At 43.0% G+C, this 18,358-nt stretch overlaps 1 protein-coding gene across 1 annotated transcript in view; it reads right to left on the bottom strand.

Annotated features, from left to right (window-relative positions):
* The window catches only part of LOC147717665 (E3 ubiquitin-protein ligase TRIM39-like), a 158,398-nt gene extending 142,395 nt beyond the window's left edge, over positions 1 to 16,003 (bottom strand). Inside the window, exon 1 of the mRNA XM_086924453.1 lies at positions 15,921 to 16,003. The gene's annotated coding sequence lies outside the window, so the exon portion shown is untranslated. The remainder of the gene's footprint in view (positions 1 to 15,920) is intronic.
* Between the last annotated feature and the right edge of the window lie 2,355 nt (positions 16,004 to 18,358).

An 18,358-nucleotide genomic window follows, 5' to 3' on the forward strand; every position in this document is an offset into this window, starting at 1 on the left:
AAACAACATAGAATGCTTAGCAGCTCTGCATGGATCATACTCAAGGTATTTGGAGAACAAATTAACCTGGGAGGAAATGGAAAAGCCTGTAGAACCTAGAGTTTGGTGCTGATAATCATAACAACTTGTGTTAAGACTGTATTGTGATGCATGTTTTCGGAGTCAGGTCTTTGTGTTACTTTAACTAGCACTGCATCCTGCATATTTACTAGTAACTACATTGTTTTTAATATTTCCAGAAACACATCTTTAGAAATGTACATATCTAACTCTATCATCGTCCAAGTTAAAAATACAGTATTAAAATTCCTACAAATTCCTCAGGCATTCCAGAGACTAAGAATTGGTCAAGATTTCCTGCATTAGTTTGCCATTTATCATTACTACAAACACACATAATTAATATAACATATCTTAATCAATTTCAAATCTTATTTCGATCATAAAAGATATACACAAGATAGAATAATCATTAAAATGCATATAAAACCCAATAAAAACAGTATACGAATATACTTAAAACAGTACAGTTCTGGAAAATGGGTTAGCCCAAATACAAGGGAAGTAGAAGAGGTCTTCACAGTGTTGTGGTGTCCTTAATTATTCGAGCGTGTGCCCGCCACATTGCAGTCAGAAATTTTGCCATAGCAAACACTGTTGGCGGAGATAGATCCGACTTTAGTACTCTGTAGGCCAGAGCATATGTTCTGAATCCCAAGTTTTTAGGTTTCGACCTGGCGAGGGGCAAAGCCCCTCCCAGATCGAAAACTATTGTCTACAGTAGGGATGTTTGGACCGCCTCTGTCTATCATTGGCTAGCTCCATAAATGGAGGCAAGCCATTGGGAGACAGAGGCTGTCAATCGCGCTTTCTCCAGAAAACGCGATTCGGGGGCGTTTCTGGTGCTTTTTTTTAAGCCCCGCCCCTTTGTCCCGGGCCGCGCTGCGATTGGCTGCCGGCCCGGGACACCCCCGTGACGTCATTCCCGGGCCGCGCTGTGATTGGCTGCCGGCCCGGGACACCCCCACACCCCCGTGATGTCATTCCCCGGGCGGCGCTGTGATTGGCTGGCCGGCCCGGGACCTGACTTGTTCTCGTTATGCCTCTGCCGCCTGGCCGTGAAACGTAAAGAATGTTTTCAGAGTCTACTGATAATGCTCTCTGCTCCCAGGGTACTCTGCCCTCTTGCCTGGCTCCCACCAGATGCAGAACTGCCTGCCGGGAAAGGAGGGGAGGAGGAGTCCATATCACAGGCTCCGGGCTCAGCCACGTGCACCTGCAGTCTGCACGCGCTTCATTCGTAATTATCAAGAGACCCTCTATTAAGGAGCAGACCTCTTTTTACCCACACTTCTATGTCTCACCTATTGGTGTAAACACGTGCTATTACGCGATCGAATGATACTCAAGTCTCGGAAGGATGAGAGTCTGAGTCGGCCCTCTGTGACGTACACCTGCCGTTGCAGGTGGCGTGCAGATCGCCAGAACCTGGTTTAGTTCCCTCCACCAATGGCCTAGGTTAACTCACGGGACAGAAGTGCGAACGCACTGCCACCACACACACGCCCACATTAGTACAGTGAGGTAACAGCCAGGAACCATCACTGGATGGGGAAGCGGCGGGGTCACTGGCGCCGTGTTTGACGTCACCCAGCGCTATAAAGAGTAATAGCGTGTCTGTCAAATCCTTACGATAGCGAAAATACGCTCAACCTTTTCTTTTCCCACTACTACACAACTTTGTAGTAGATTATGCAAAATAAGGTGTTGGCGGCAACTGTATTAAGGTGAACGCTCCAAAAATTCCCACCGCAAGAATACGTGGCCAAACTGGCCATAGCAGAGAAAGTAGGGGGTACACAGCAGGATAGGGGTTCCCTGGGACAACAATGCTAGTGTCTTAATATGTTCCTACTACTACTGCTGAGCCTCTGGTGCTATGAACTAAGCACTCCCATTTCAAAACAAGACACGCGGGATTAGCTGCAGTGATGAAACATGGCGCGCACTGCGAGTGAGGGGTTGTCGCCGATTTACGTTAAAGAGTCATAAATTGTACACTGTGCGCCAATGAAAGGGGCACATAGTTGGGTTTCAATTCTGTTACAGCCATGTTGAACTTGGATCCAAATAATACATGAACATTTGCTCTAAACACGAATATATGTGTAAAATAGGGTAATTAAAATGAAGTTGCGCAAAAAAAAAAAAAGACAAGTTGGGGGTTCCGACGGTCAGCAAAAACGTCAAACAGGCAGCTCTGTTTTGTTTTTTAAAGCCAAATGAGGGCTTTAGTCCCAATATATGGAGAATGGCAAACAACTCTAAACATGTTAACAAGAGTATTCTTTCTGCTCCTGTGAGTCGTCATCTGCATTTTAGCCCACACTTGCCTTTCTCAGGCTGCGAGGGTGGTAGTAAACACGTTGGAAAAGAGATGTGGAACTAAGTGTCACGCGGCCCTCCCAGAAGCCGCACATATCTGCATCTCTCCTCGGTGTGTGCCTTCCGAAGCCTCATCTCAGAGCGTAGGTGTGTGCCTGTACTGAAATACCCACTCAGGGTGTGTAGGGTTGTTTTGGTGCTAGATACAGCTGTGCGATGCTTCCATGCAATCACGTCAGGTGGCGGGGAAGACCAGGTGGATGTTCTGGTTGGACAGCGTTCTTCGCCGGCTGTGCCAGTTTCCTCCAAGTTGAGGTCAGCTAGACGGTGAAGGCGAGGCCTCAATTCCTCGATCTGCACCCGATGGGAGTGCTTAACTTGCCCCACCCCCTCATGTCATCACATAGTCGGTTTTCAGGTATAGGCTCTTTTCAGGTAATGGCTCTTTTCAGGTATAGGCTTTTAACCAACAGAGAACTACTATCAAATCAGCTCTTCTGACTAGTACAACTGACGCAAACCAAGATATCTATACCGAGAACGCAACGAGCTCTGCTGTTGTCCCACCAAACTATGTTCAGAGACACAGATGAGTCTGAAAGCGAGAACGGGACAGCCTGTGTGTGTGATAAAGAGCTGGTCACAAGATCTGGGGGCCGAGAGGGGTGCGTTACAGGCCGGGCAGCGTAACTTCCGCGGTTCGATTAAGTCTTGCTGCAGCAGTGGCCCCAGTTTACCTTTGACCTTTGACCCACACTTCTTATGACCACTGTTCCCTCGTGAGCTGGACTCAGCACAGTTGCGTTTGGGTTCGCATTCCCTGATTTGTCTAAGCCACACACACACGGCAGCTCTGACCGCCCACACCTCTGAAGGGATTCCACCCACATCCCCGCACATGTGGTCCATGCCACTGTCGTCCTTCAGGGACACACTCACAACCCACACTTACCCCAGCAGAGCCCAGAAGCCGGTAAGCAGGCTGTGCACGAAAGAAGTCCAGATGTTTCTCCATTTCCAGGAGTTTCGCAGCGCGGACTGTGGGGTAGGAAAGAACCGATCCACACTCCGGTTGAGAAGATGGAACGATGCAAACGACCCAGCGACCAGCAGCACACCGGAATCCATGAAAGAGTGCGGAAACAAAGAATCCGAAATGGGAGGACAGATAGGGATACAAATGAGAGAACAAACTGGAAGGATACAATGAAAAGGGAAAGAAACAAAAACAATGGGATGGCCTGTAGGGTAAGATAAAAAAGCAAGATAATCAGATAGAGAAATGTGGATAAAGGAGGGGTGAATGGGGACAGAGGAAAGAAAGAGGGGTAGAAAAGGTGGAAAGAGACAGATGATAAAAACCTGAGAAGAGAAGAAAGCGGAAATAATTGCGGTTGAGGAGGGGCGTGATGGAGAGAAAGGGTATAGAAGGGGTGGGCGATCCAAAGCCAGGAGAGAGGAGACTGAAAATGGGGCGAGGGGTCAAAATAAAGAAGAGATGAGGTGTGGAAAGGGCAAAGGAAAGGGGGTATCTAAATAAGAAGTGATACTAAAGAGGAAAGGTGGAAATTGGCCGATGGGCGAGGCGGAGTGTCTACAGCTCTTTGCTCAGTCTTCCTTCGCTCTTCTTCTCTCCCTCGGGCGCTCTCCTCTCGTGTCTCACTGGGGGATCTGCTCGCTATCCCCTTAAGATATCCTTCCTCTGCTACTCTCGCCCTTTTCGAACCTTGTGTAACATTTTCTCGTAACCAGCAAACAAGTGGCCTCCAGCGTTCGTCCATTGGCTAACCTTAACCACGCCCAATCGTCTCCATGGCGACCGGTACACCCCCGGAGGAGCGATTGCGCCACGGAGTATTTATGGGAGACTACAACTCCCGAATGTTGTGCGGGTTAAACTACCAGTCCCAGCAACCGCCGGGACTTTGGCGGGCTCAGCTATATACCTGCGCTCGGAGCGAGTCCAAACCTTGTATTCAGTTGGAATGGTACGAGGACTGGGACGGAGCCAAGAATAATGATGAACAGAGAAAATCACGGGGACATGCATTAAGAGACCGGAATTAGCAAGGCATGTAGAGGAAATGCAAACCTAAACATTAAAGCAACGGGGGTGGGAGGGGCTGCCTCGCTCCTAGTGTGATACAGCGAAAACTCAGTAGCCCGCATCATAGGTTATGCACATGGCAACATTTTAGAGGAGCAAAGTGAAACATTTAAAAACAAGCATTTACAATGCAACGGTTTCGTCTTTGGAAAAGTTAGAGCTATTGGCAATCTAAATGACAATGCCATTTATTTATCTGTTTTCAAAACCAACACATAAATACAAATATTGTCATTTACAATGCCAATAGCTCAAACTTTTCCAAAGGCGAAACCGTTGCATTGTAAATGCTTGTTTAAATGAGGGACCAGCCAATGTCTCCTAATTCTAGTATAGGCTCCACAGAACAGGACAACGTGCAAGTCATTCTCCGATTTGTAAGCACATGCCGGGCACGCCCCTGTCTCCGATCCACCTGCCCAAGCCTTTGTAAAGGACCTTAGGGGGAGAGACCCATACCTCCATTGCAGGAAGATCTTCCTTGCAAGCACCGGTGTCATGCCATCCAAAACACATTTGTGGCTGTACGAGTCTTTGATTTTAATGAAGAGATCTGTTAAGGACCCCTCCCGAGTGGTATCCAGTGTTTTTTGAAGCATGTAGTTGTAGAACAAAGTAGACAATGCTTTTCTGGACATCCTCGTGCACGCACTTTCGGGATCCGACCATAAGTCAGGCACTCCAAGAGTCACACACATTCTCCTTATATACTTTAGCCAAGGAATTTTGGTGGCATTAGGTAACATGAGAAATTCCTGCAGCTCCGCTCTGTAGTTGGCAAGATCCTGGCTGCTCCAGAGGCGACGCCAGTAGGTCAGAGGTTTGAGGCCCAGTTCTTCCGTAATAGGTCTCAGAGCCAGGTCTAGTCTCAATGGGAGAAGTGGAGTACTTGGGGGGAGGGCAACCAGCTGTCTGATGAATTTATTTTCTATGGTTTGAATGGTGTGTGTCGAGGTGTGGCCCCACAGCTCACCTCCATAGGTGATTCCCCCCCCCCCCCCCCCCCCGAGCCTGGGCTTTATAGATCTGAATGGCAGGTGCCAGCGGGCGAAGTGGGGATTTCCTAGCGATTCTTGTGATGCCTCCCGCCCTCTGCAATAGTTTCATACTAGCTTTTGTTATGTGGGCCGACCATGTTAAATTCTGGTTTAGGGTTATCCCAAGATATTCTATTGTATGTACCCTTTCCAGACATGCTGTGCCCAGGCGGGGATTTGGGCGATTATTGGCCTTTGGGTTAAGAATCATGAATTTAGTCTTTGCAGGGTTGATTTCAAGCCCCCTTTCGTTGCAAAAACCTAGAAAACCGTCCAGCACCCTCTGTAGCCCCATAGGTGATTTGGACAGCAGCAGGGTGTCATCCGCAAACATGATTGCGGGCACCCTGCTGCCATTCAATTTTGGTGCATCGATGTTACTAATCCTCCTCAGGTATTCTATCACCCTGTTCACAAATAGGCAAAACAGGGTCGGGGCTAGCACACAACCCTGCCTCACCCCTCTGCGAACGGGGAACCTGTCAGTCAGCTTGCCACCTTTCCCGCACCTAACTCGTGCATAATTATCTATGTGGAGTTGCATAATTATCTTTGTGGAGTAATATAAAGTGATCTTTTCCACAGAATATACTTAAAGACCCCAAGTTGCACTTAAACCTCCCGTTTTTGGATGAACAGAATATTTCTAGCAATTGCAATTACAATGTCGAATGACTTCATTGCAAATAAAGTGTCTTGTGCATTATTACATGTTCTTACCCCATAATGCTAAAGTAACAGATGCAAAATACTTTTCATTCACGTTTACTAAAATGACCTCTACCTCTTCAGAGCACTACAATTCTCACATCCTATTCAAGTAGGCTTTGGCTCAACTAAGGGGCAAGGAGTTTGTGTTAGTGATGGTCCGGCACAACCAGATTTTTGACCCTTGAAAACTCGGCATCCGTTTGACAAAAAAAGGAGGGGTGGGGGGGGAGATTTGGGGGGGTCGGGTCCAAAACATATACTCTTAAAGTATGTTTACACAGACTTCAAAGTAATAAAAACATTGCTGGAGTCCCAAAACACACTCGAAATCCAAAGCATTTAACATAGGACCCTAAGAACTTCCCACCTTTTTCCCTCATTTTTACACATACCGACTGGAGCATTTATTAAAATTACAGTAGCTATCAGCCAGGTATTTTTAACGCTTAGAAAACCCTCCCTCCCTACTCTCTTACATATCATTTGATATCATTCAGGGCCCCCAAATGAAACACTCATTGCAGCACGCTCAGTTTCGCAGTGGAACGGAAACAAACCCAATAATGAAGCATGCCACTATGGGATAACCCTGGTGGGTGAGGGTTCGACATATAAAAAGCATACGCAGTCCATATAGCAGAGTTGGGTTCTCTAATTTGTGTGGAGCTGGGTTCATGCCTGATTTTCTAGATAAAGACTGACAATGTCAATTATTATAATTTTGCATTAGTGTACGGAAAATTATCTGGCTTTGATAAGGCCCTTCTGAGCCTATGCTACACAATCCTGCCCTATCTAGATGTTCAGAGCCTATGTATTTTCATTAGGTCATGTGCAATACATTCTATCATTCCTGGCTACTTGGCAATGGTGTACACACTTTACACACTGCACCTTTTCAGGACCTCACAATGAACATCATACTATATAATGCAAACTTTCATGAAGATAAAAACTTGAGTCCTGGTATTAATGTATCTATGAGGTACTGGAGTACATTATAATATGTATTGCTATATAAGATTGTAACGTTGTTTTTGTGCAGTTTAAATGGCAATAAAAACTAACTTTATAAAAAGAAAAAGAAAAGATATATATATATATGCATGTTGTCATCGGGGTGCTGGGGTGACAATTTAAATTTGTGATGAAAATACAAGTGCCTCATATTCATTTGACTATTACATGCTACTCAAATGAACCAAAATCCACACTTTTGCTTTGATGTTCAAACAAATCTTTGGAGTGAGAAACACCACTGATTGTAGTACCTCATGTGCTGCACTCACGTGCATTGTTTCACATATCTTTGTGCACATAGCCTAGGCTGAAGTGCACAAAGACCCTTCATTGTCACACACAAAGATAACTAACTAGAGGGAACATTGGTCCTTATATAACTGATCTCAGCATTATTAAGTGAAGTTCCCTTTCTACCTTAAATTAGATAATCGTACCTAACTGACGTTATTACTCTGGTTACTTAATGTTTGAAATCAACCTCTTTGGCCTAAATTGGCTCTTTATTGCCCATCAAACCATATGGGCCCACGGGTCACTTCTAAACAGGCCTCACCAATAGACCAAAATATAGAAACTCCACTCTAGACATAGTGTTCGCCTATCCTGCACCTAACCAATTTTAAGAAACTGTGGATGCTGCTTGGTGGAAAAAACTGGCTGCTTCTTTGCATAAGGAATTGTGGAGCCCGGTTTTTCATGTGAATGGACTTGACTCCATAGCTTATTCATCAACTTTTTTCAGGCCAACTTTGCCTGTACTCCACTTTGCAGAGCTGACAAACAGAAGGAGGAAATTATCAAACCAGTTTAAATTGCTGCAATGCATTTTTGTTATGCCGCTTTGGTTGCATCATTTCATTATTTGTATGTGTTTTCTTCCTCAAATCACAAGCACACTTTAATAAGCAACATTAAGCAGTGACTTGGAAGGTAATACCAGAGTTGTTAACTGACTCATGGATGAAAAATCAGGTATGCATTATAATCATGCCATTATCCACGAATAGTTCGTACTTCGTACTTTCTGTCAATAGGGAAATCTACAATCAGAGCACAAATCGGTGGTACACGCGGATGGATGGCATCCAACCACTATTTTCCACAGGGTGAACGCCTCCACCCTGCCAAGAATTTGAGCCCCACTGAATAATGTGCTGAACTTGTCCCGGTGTAATTTCTAAACACAGGGACACTTTCAGCAGAGCCTGCATGTTGTCTGCTTTAATCTGCAACAAGCAACAAGGTACAGGTGGGACAGACTGGGGCTTTCTTATTAAAGACTCCTGCTGGGCGCATAACAAAGATCAAATTTGAGAGGTAATCAGGCCTCCTTTTGTTCGAGTCTCTTGGATGGGTGCAGTCAGGCGCCTCATACCTGATGCAAATGAAGCAGAGCGAAACCAAGGCTCACACCTTGTTAGCACTTCACACATAACATAAGAGAGGCAGCTTTCACTTTGTTCAGTCCCTGCTTAGGAGAGATTCAAGCACTTTGTAGTAATCCACTCCAGAAATGTTGGTGGAAGAAGGTTTATTGTGGCAGAGAAACACAGTACAGCATCTGCTCAGCAGGACAGGTCCAGTAGTAATACAGTCTGGAATCTAGAACCCTTAGCACTTAGCAACAGATGGCAATACAGGGTTTGTAAAGCTAAAGGCAGAAACTACTTAAAGAGATACATGCATAATTAACATGTGAAATACAACACATCTTATCCCTAAAAAGAAAAGAAAAAGAGAAAAGAAAGAAAGAAACATAGAGGAAAAGGAAAGAAAGAAAAGGATGAAACATAAGGAAGAAAACAGAGAAAACATGAAATAACTGAATGTATGGTGCAAAAAGCAAACAATTATATATAAGCAATTTAAATGTGAGAGGCACACAGTACTAAATCAATCTCTAAACCTAAGTGGTACATTGACACTTCTCTTATTAGTTTTAACCCTAGAAGAAACAGTATCATTCTTTATAGGTGGCTTAACACTATCAAAACCAGGAGTGTGAAAATTAGAACACTTAACAACTCGTCTAACATTCCAGACTTTGCCATCATTAGTTACAATGCTGTTGGTGTTAACCCTTACAACTTTTCGAATAGGCCCAAATTTGGAAACACCCTTAATCAAAAACCCAGGTTTACGTATCCTGACAAAATCTCCCACTACAAAATCAGGAACTCTCACATTGTACTTAGAATCATGATATTCCTTCATTTTTTCCTGATGATGTTTGACTCTCAGAGAAGTGCTTCGCACGTCAACAGGAGAAGAAATAGCAGAAGGGCTAAACTTCTCTTTCATCCACCACGGACACAATTTTGACACGGGTTCCCTCCCCCTCAATAAACGGAAGGGACTAAGCTCAGTAACCGAGTGAGGAGTTATTCTATACAACCATAACCTTTCTCTGATAACTTTTTTCCACACATTGGGAGTCTTTCTTGCCCATTCAACAGAATCTTTCAAGACGCGATTAAACCTTTCTACCTGTCCATTACCTTGTGGTTCGTAAAGAGGTGTAGTGATGTGTTTAATCCCACAAGACCTGAGATAATCCTCTACTTCAGTAGAAATCAATTGTACCCCATTATCGGTAATCAGAACCTCAGGGCTACCTTCTCTTGCAAATACTTCTCTAAGGAATTCAACAATGACCTGCGAGGAAGCAGAAGACACGAACCTAACTTCAGGCCATTTAGAATGGTAGTCTATCAACACCAATGCAAAACGGGCATCTTGAGGTAGACAATTGAAAGGACCAGAAATATCAAGTGCTAGCTTCCTCCAAGGATTCTCTGGCCAGGAAATAGGTATGAGTGGAGCAGGGTAGGTCTTCAACATTTTATCACTGTTGACACATATAGAACACTCACGAACCACTCTGTCAATCATTTTATCCATTCCTGGCCACCAAAAACTAGTTCTCACTAATCTCTTCATGGAAGACATTCCTAAATGACACTCATGAGCAAGCCTAATAATTTCCTCTTGCATATCCTCAGGAGGCACACATTTTCCGCTTTTAAAAACCAAATCATTGTCAACTTCCAATTCACTAAGAACTTGATGAAAAGACTTCAATTCTGGAGGTACCATATTGCCACTAGGCCAACCCTTCAAGATATACTCTTTAAGAGTACTCCAATTCTTGTCACGTGTAACAGCATTATCCCAAACGGATTCTGAAATGGAAGAAAATTCATCTCCTAAAAAGTCCCTTAAAGAAGCAACAAAATCAACATCCTCTTCTCCTTTGTCATCTGCAGTACATTTAGAGTCACAAGGAAGCCTTGAAAGACAGTCGGCTGTAACATTGCTCCTTCCAGGAAAATACTCTACATCAAAATTGTACTCTTGTAAGCGAGACATCAGTCTAGCAATCCGTGCTGTGGCGTTCCGACCACCACCAGGGGAAAGTATGGAGACTAGCGGTTTATGGTCCGTTTTCAATAGAAAACGACTACCCCATAAAAAATTCCGGTAATGTTCTATTCCCCAGACACATCCTAAAAGCTCTTTCTCAATGACAGAATACTTCCTTTCTGTTTCACTCAAAGTCCGGGAAGCAAACGCCACACACCACTCATCATTCCCACACTTTTGTGATAGAACCCCTCCTAGCCCATACTCACTGGCATCAACAGTAACCACACACAGCTTATTGACACAGAACGGTTTCAATGTAGGAGCATTGGCAATATCATGCTTAATGATTTGAAAGGCAGACTCCTGCTTCTCACCCCAGTAAAACTCTACCTTCTGTCTTGTCAATTCTCTCAAGGGTTCCATTTTAGTTGCAAACCCTTTAATGAACTTGCTATAGTATTCACACAAGCCATTAAAAGAGAGCAACTTTTCCTTGTTGTCAGGACATGGTGCTTTAAGTATAGCTTCAACTAAGCATTTCTTGGGAACAACACCATTACCCGTAAGAGTGTGTCCAAGATATTCCACAGATTCACAAAACATTTTGCACTTGTTGTCCTTTAGAGTGAGACCATGCATTCCCAACCTTTTACAGACCTCCATGACATGATCTTTGTGAGACGCATTATCGGGAGAAAACACAAGAATGTCGTCTTGAAAGCACCTCACAAACTTGTAGAGATCTTTAAAAATATGATGCATAGTACGTTGGAAAACTGATGCCGCAGAGGCCAAACCAAAGGGCATTCTCTTATATTGAAATAAACCCTCAGGAGTGAGAAAAGCTGTCATCTGCTTGGATTCATCTGCTAACACAATTTGGTGATATGCTGATCGCAAATCAAATGTGGAAAAAACCTTCGCTCCCTCTAACATACATACAACCTCATTTATATTAGGTAGGGGATGGCAGTCCACTATGATGTTTGAATTGAGAGCTCTCAAATCTACACATAGCCTGAGGCTTTGATCAGATTTTCGGGCTAAAACGATGGGCGAAACCCATTCGGAAGACTCAACTTCTTCAATTATGTCATCATCAATTAAGTTTTTCAAAAGTATTTTAAGATCATCTCTGACATTTATGGGAACATTTCTTAACTTTTGTGTAACAGGAATGGTTCCTTTCTTGAGTCTGATCAAGTGTTGAAAGTTATGCAATTTTCCCAATTCCTTTGAAAAAACCTTGGGAAACAACTTAATGATCTCATTTATCCATGCCTCAGTACCAGTTATAGTTTTAACAGAATGAGTTTCTTTTACGCAATCATCAATCATGACAATGGGATCTAATTTCCTGGGATTGAGAGTAATACCGAAACTCCATTGATCCCTCCATCCAAGCACATTCACTCCCTTTGTAGCAATGTATAACTTAACAAACCTCATTCGACCTCTAAAGAGCATGTCTACTCCCAAATATCCTTCCATAGGGATAACAGACTCAAGGAAAGTTCTGGCAATTATGTCAGGAACTTTAAGGTCTGTAAGATTGATAATGCCCTCAAACATTTCAGTGAAATATTGTTTAGTGATGATCGTCCAAGGTGACCCTGAGTCGGCCATTAATTTAAGATCCACACCTAAAACATGTACTATGCAGTCAGGTTGTTTAAGGTGAATCAACTCTTGTTCATTGGCATCGACAATGGAAACAACTATGCCTCTTTCACAATCATTTCCATTATCTTCCCCAGGAACATCAACTTCTTGCACAGAATCAGTAACAAAAGAAACTCTATTCCTATTAATATTTCCAGAAGTGGTTCCCGTAGTAGTCTTGCATAAACTGCTGAAATGTCCTTGTCTACCACACTTGTTACATTCCTTTCCAATAGCAGGACATTTAGGAAAAGAAGCACCATGACTAGGACTACCACACCTAAAACAATGGAAAAATTTGTCATTCTTTTTGTAAGAACGTTGAAAGGAATTACTGGCACGTTGAGTTTTGTTGGAAGATGACGCAGAAGAGGCGTCAGATTTAACAGCACATACTTCGGAGGAACTGTCTTTGTCCTTCTTATCCAAGCATTTTATCCATTTGTCTGATTGTTCAATAGCCTTAGCCGTAACAATAACATCTTTTAAATCCGGATCTCCCATAATCCATAACTTTTCTTGGATTTTCTTGCTCTTGGTATGGACTATGATTTGATCTCTGATCATCTCATCAGAGATAGGACCAAAATTACAGTTGGTAGATAAATAACGTAAAGCTGTTAAAAAATCATCAAAGGTTTCAGACTCTTCTTGAGCTCTAGTATAAAACTTATAGCGATTCAAAGCTACACTAAAAGTAGGTTTAAATCTAGCTTCAAGACGAGTCATAGCATCATCAAACACATTTCTATCTCCTCCCCCATCATGTAGAGGAAGTGTTCTGAATACCACTTGACCTTCAGAACCCAAAGAATGCAGTAGAATGTTTTTTTTCCTCTCTTGTGAAAATCTCTCCCCATCTATAGCTTTTAAAAATGTCAAAAATTCCTCTTTCCAACGAATCCAAGGTATAGGAGGCTCTCCTTTGTTTTGTAGGAATTTAGGGGGGGGATCAAACTGCATGTTTGATAATTGTGCGTAAGTCTATGAATATTTGCAAATTAAAATAATTGTACATAGGCCATAAAAGAGTAAAAACTGTAAAGTCACGAGTAAATAACAATAATAATAGTCAAACCTGTAGAAATATTGATTAGAAGTTTCCTTGGTGAAGAAACGATCCTTTTGTGTAAAAACACGATGAGTATTGCTTCTTGCGCATTGAAATGCGGTAAATGCGATGCGGAGTTTCGTTGCTAAGCAACTAGTAAACTAAAATGGCGTCGACGTGTGCGCGATGACGTTAAGCGCACACGTACTACCATTAAGTTTAATGCTTGGTGGTAGAGCGTCGCGCGTGAAGAAACAATGGCGTGCAGGCAGTTGAGAGCGCGGCGAGGAACAGCCGTTGGAGAAACAAACAAGAAGTTTAAACGTAAGCACTCTCAATGTAAAGGCCAATTCATGTAGAAAATAATGTCCAAAAGTTATTAAAAGATCGGAAAACGCAGCGAGGCACTCGTGTCAAGTCAAAGTAGTTTCTCAGAAAAGATGACTTGGGTTTGGATCCCATCCTCGTCGCCAATTTTGTAGTAATCCACTCCAGAAATGTTGGTGGAAGAAGGTTTATTGTGGCAGAGAAACACAGTACAGCATCTGCTCAGCAGGACAGGTCCAGTAGTAATACAGTCTGGAATCTAGAACCCTTAGCACTTAGCAACAGATGGCAATACAGGGTTTGTAAAGCTAAAGGCAGAAACTACTTAAAGAGATACATGCATAATTAACATGTGAAATACAACACACTTTCAGAATGTCAGATGTGTTGGTCTTTCCCAGTATTTACACAAAGCAAATTGCATTTATATAGAGCTTACTTTCCTTTGAGGAGGTGCTGAAATAATTTAAGTACCACTATTTTTTCTTGTATCGCTTTACTCATCCCAATGCAGAGTGTCAGAGCACTTTACATCAACACGTGCATATGACATGTGCAATAAAGTATATATGTTTGTAAATTAATGTACAGGATGTGTTAAATAAAACTGGAGGGCTCAAGGTGTAGAAGTCACATATCATCTTCAATAGCTCACTGTGCTATTATCCTCGCAATGCACTTAAACGTACACGTGATAGACCTGCTAAACATATATGTGAGGACTTTAGATCTGATGTCACTTCTTGTGATGCCACTTTCTGTAAAGTCGTGGCTTGTGATGCCACTTCCTATGATGTGAATTCCTGTGACGCCATGTGTGATGTCATGCGCTGTGATGTCGTGAACTGTGATGTTGCGTACCCTGATGTCACTTGCATACGGCCTATAACTAGGTTAGTCTCCCCACTTCTTTTTTTAGGACTTGTGCCCTGTCTACAATGATTTCCTTTAACTGGACCGATAATAAGAATACATACAAGTATTAAAACAAAAACTTTTTTTTAATTTGAAAGGAAATTCGCAGTGTGATGTTGTGGGCCGTAGGGCGATACTGCGATGAAAACAAAACATAGACAATGAACTGCTGGGTATAACTGGAGCGCTGGAGAGGCGCGTCCAGCTCCCTTGTTATCAGCATGGTCACCTGACAGGTGACACCTGTTTTTGGTGGAGGGGTGGGGTTGTGAGCGCCAGGAGCAGCCCTCTGGAAAGGGGCTGCACTGTGATAAGTCGTCAGGACACTAAACTTACTACCAGCATAAGTTCATTGAATTTCTCCAACCTGCGGTTTGGCCTGCTTTCACAGACTACAACTGAAATTCTTTTTCCACGGGTCCCCAAAATTCAACCGTTTATGCAACATCCTTCACAATATACTGTGATTCGTTATTAGAAATGTGGAGAAGTGTGGCTCAATGGTTAGCGCGGCAGACCTTGAAGCAGAGCTCTGGCCCGGAACCAGGGTTCAATTCTCGCCTCTGCAGGTTTCGGGCTCAAAATTTCGTTGGACCTGCTATTCTCGCCTCAGTGCCTATTCTAATCATGGGTCCCATGCTGCAACTCTGGGCAATAACTTGCCTAATCTCCACAACAGCGCTGGGATGCCTGGTTTCACCATGGGGGTGCCCAGGAGTGGACACTTCACAGGGAAAAACCAAGAAGGGTTCCTACAGCGGTATGAGTACAGCGCCTAGATGCCCTGGTGGTGAGTCGTGCGCTATATAAGTACCAAGTTATTATTATTATAGAAATTGATAAAATATTAGTCTGAAGCATTAGTCTACAATTATATCATATTTTATTTTCTGTGCCTTCATAACAATAGATAGTGAGGTTGACAAAAAAGTTACTTTAAATCCAGAAAAGCCTGGTAATTCCTCACTTTAATCATACTTGTTGGACTCGACAAAAGTACATCACCGCCCTGTGCAACAATACACAACAGCTTTCAAAAACTTTGAGTGCTTAGAAAAAGTTTAAGATGTGTGAAGCTCTTCATGATCAAATTTTATCTGCTGATTGCCATCTAGATCATGAACAAGTCATGAAATGCTATACGATGAATACTTTATTATTCGTTACTATTTTACAAGACGAATGTGTAAATCATTGAAACATGTTATTGTAACATTATGTTAATCGTTTTCCTTTGGATTGCATTAAGTGAATGGCATTTTTAAGACTTCAGGCTTTAGCATGCATCTTAATGTCTGCTTTTTATTAAAAGTTCTATCACTGCCTCTCCACATACCTTTTATTCTATCTTCAGTCAGAGTATCAGTAAAACGCGGTACAAGAAACATCCGACCAGAAGCACCGTAGCACAGGCGAAACAGATGAAAACTAACGAAGGACTAACCGAGGAGACGCTTCCGCATATCCCATAGCTACCGGTACAACATGAGGCACCGGCCCGGCGGCCATGTTGAAATTCCAGGTCACCCCCACGGCCTGCACGATATCATTGATGATAAAGCATAGAAACTGGTGGTATCTATCAAAGAAAAGTGTGCATACCTCTAATTAACACAATATAAACGAAATATACATTGATAAGTACGAATATTTCAAAAGACCATTTGTTCTTCTGTTTTGCAAAGAAAAGTTTGCATAGTTGTAATTAACACAATATAAACGAATTATACATTGATAATTGCAAATATTTCAAACGACCATTTGTTCTTCTGTTTTGTACTTTAAAACACACAATTATGAAATACATTTTATTTAATAAAAGTATCTGCATCTATTTAAAATAAATGTAAAAATGAAAGTGCATAATATTTTCTTCAATGACCAAGGAGTTAAGCTGCATTTGAAGTTCAGTTTTGTCGGTCTTAGTTGCTGATCAATCAATCAATCAGGGTTTTGTAGATAGCGCTGCTCACCCGTTAGGGTTTCAAATCGCTGAGGGGTGGGGGTGAGCAGCTCTGTTCGGTCATCTGAAAAGCCAGGTCTTGAGGTCCTTCCTGAATTGGTGCAGAGTCAGGCTTCGCTGGGTGAAGGGGCAGATCGTTTCAGGTCTTGACTGCGAGGTAGGAAAAGGACCTTCCACCTACTCTGGTTCTGTAAAAGGGTGGGGCGGTGGCTAGGGAGAGATCAGCTGAGCGGAGGTTTCTCTTGGGGGCATGGAAGGAGATGCGGTTGTTGAGGTATTGGGGTCCGGTTATGTGCAGGGCCTTATAGGCATGCATGAGCAGCTTGAAACATATTCTTCTTTTGACAGGGAGCCAGTGGAGGTTGCGGAGGTGTTGGGTGATATGCTTCTGCTATGGTATATCGAGGATTAGTCTGGCTGCGGCGTTCTGGACGGTTTGGAGTTTGCAGAGGAGTTTTTTGTTGAATCCGGCATAGAGGGAGTTGCCGTAGTGCAGTCTGCTGGTGACGTGTGCTTGAGTGACTGTTTTCTTGAGTCGGGGAGGGGAGGGGGTCCACTTGAATGTCTTGCGTAGTATGCAGACAGTTTGAAGCATGCAGAGGAGACAGCGTTGATCTGGCAATTTAAGATAGCAAGTTCCAGGAACCTCATACCAAGGTGGCCAGTGATCATTTCTGTTCTCTTACTCCCTCGCTCCTTTGTCGTGTCCCAGTTAACTCCTCAGCTGCTGTATCCCACCCCACACTCTTCCCGCTCAGATAAGCCCTTGTTTGGCACTTAGGGCTCCATAACTTTTTTCCACATGATCCAGCGAGACACCTAATCAGGGGTCAATACTCAATAACACACAAATGGCCCATACACATTCACCCAAATCTCTGAGGCACCGGGGGTCAAGTTTGAATGACGTAATGTTTGTTTCTTTCACTGGTTCATTATAACAATTCTAGATACATAAGTAAACCTATACATCAACTATCTTTCCTCTTGGTCGATGGACCAATTAGTTGAATAGTTGATGGTAATGATAGCACTTTATCTAACTAACTATCTAGTCAGTTAAATAATCACAGACTCTCAGTAAGATTAATAAAGCTTTATCTCAAATTCAATGTAAAATATTTTGCTCATTTGCATACAGTCACAGTGCAAACAATGAAATGCCCAAGAGAGAGACAGAAACATCAGCATATGCAAACGGTGTCAGTCTCATCATCAATTCAATATGTGCACTGAAGGAGTGGATAGATTAAGAGACATTAGTTTCAGCAAAAACAATGAGAAACAAATAATCACATGGCGGAGTGGATAGATCAAGAGACATCAGTTTCAGAGACAAAAATACATTTGCAAATAATTATTCAAAGAAACGAGTCAGAATAATACAAACCCAAAGGATCTGCGAAATACCATCTCCTTGGCTGAGGAGATGGTGGGGGTCCACTGAAATAGAGTCAAGGAACGAAGATTCAGGACCCAGGAGCAGGATAGGGACAGGAACAGCTAGGCCTCTCTGCAAACCAACAGACATCGACGCATCACCTCTCTCGAACAGCTAAGAACCGAGAGCTTAAACCACATCCCTCAAGGCACCCCAGTTATACCCTTGCAACCTTAGGGATGTACAAGGAGAGAAGGAGCCAATACTGAGGTAAGGATGTAACCAAGGTTTATTTGTCTTTCTACAATATGCGACTATTTCAGTCCTTCTCAGAGGAGGGGGGGGGGGGCGTAGGTTTCTTCCTGCTTCGTCTTCTGTACACTTCCACGGCTGGTCAGATTCTTTATTCCTCGACGTCTCGCCCGTGGGG

This window comes from Lissotriton vulgaris, chromosome 5 (assembly GCF_964263255.1).
Source record: "Lissotriton vulgaris chromosome 5, aLisVul1.2, whole genome shotgun sequence".
Lineage (NCBI taxonomy): Eukaryota > Metazoa > Chordata > Amphibia > Caudata > Salamandridae > Lissotriton > Lissotriton vulgaris.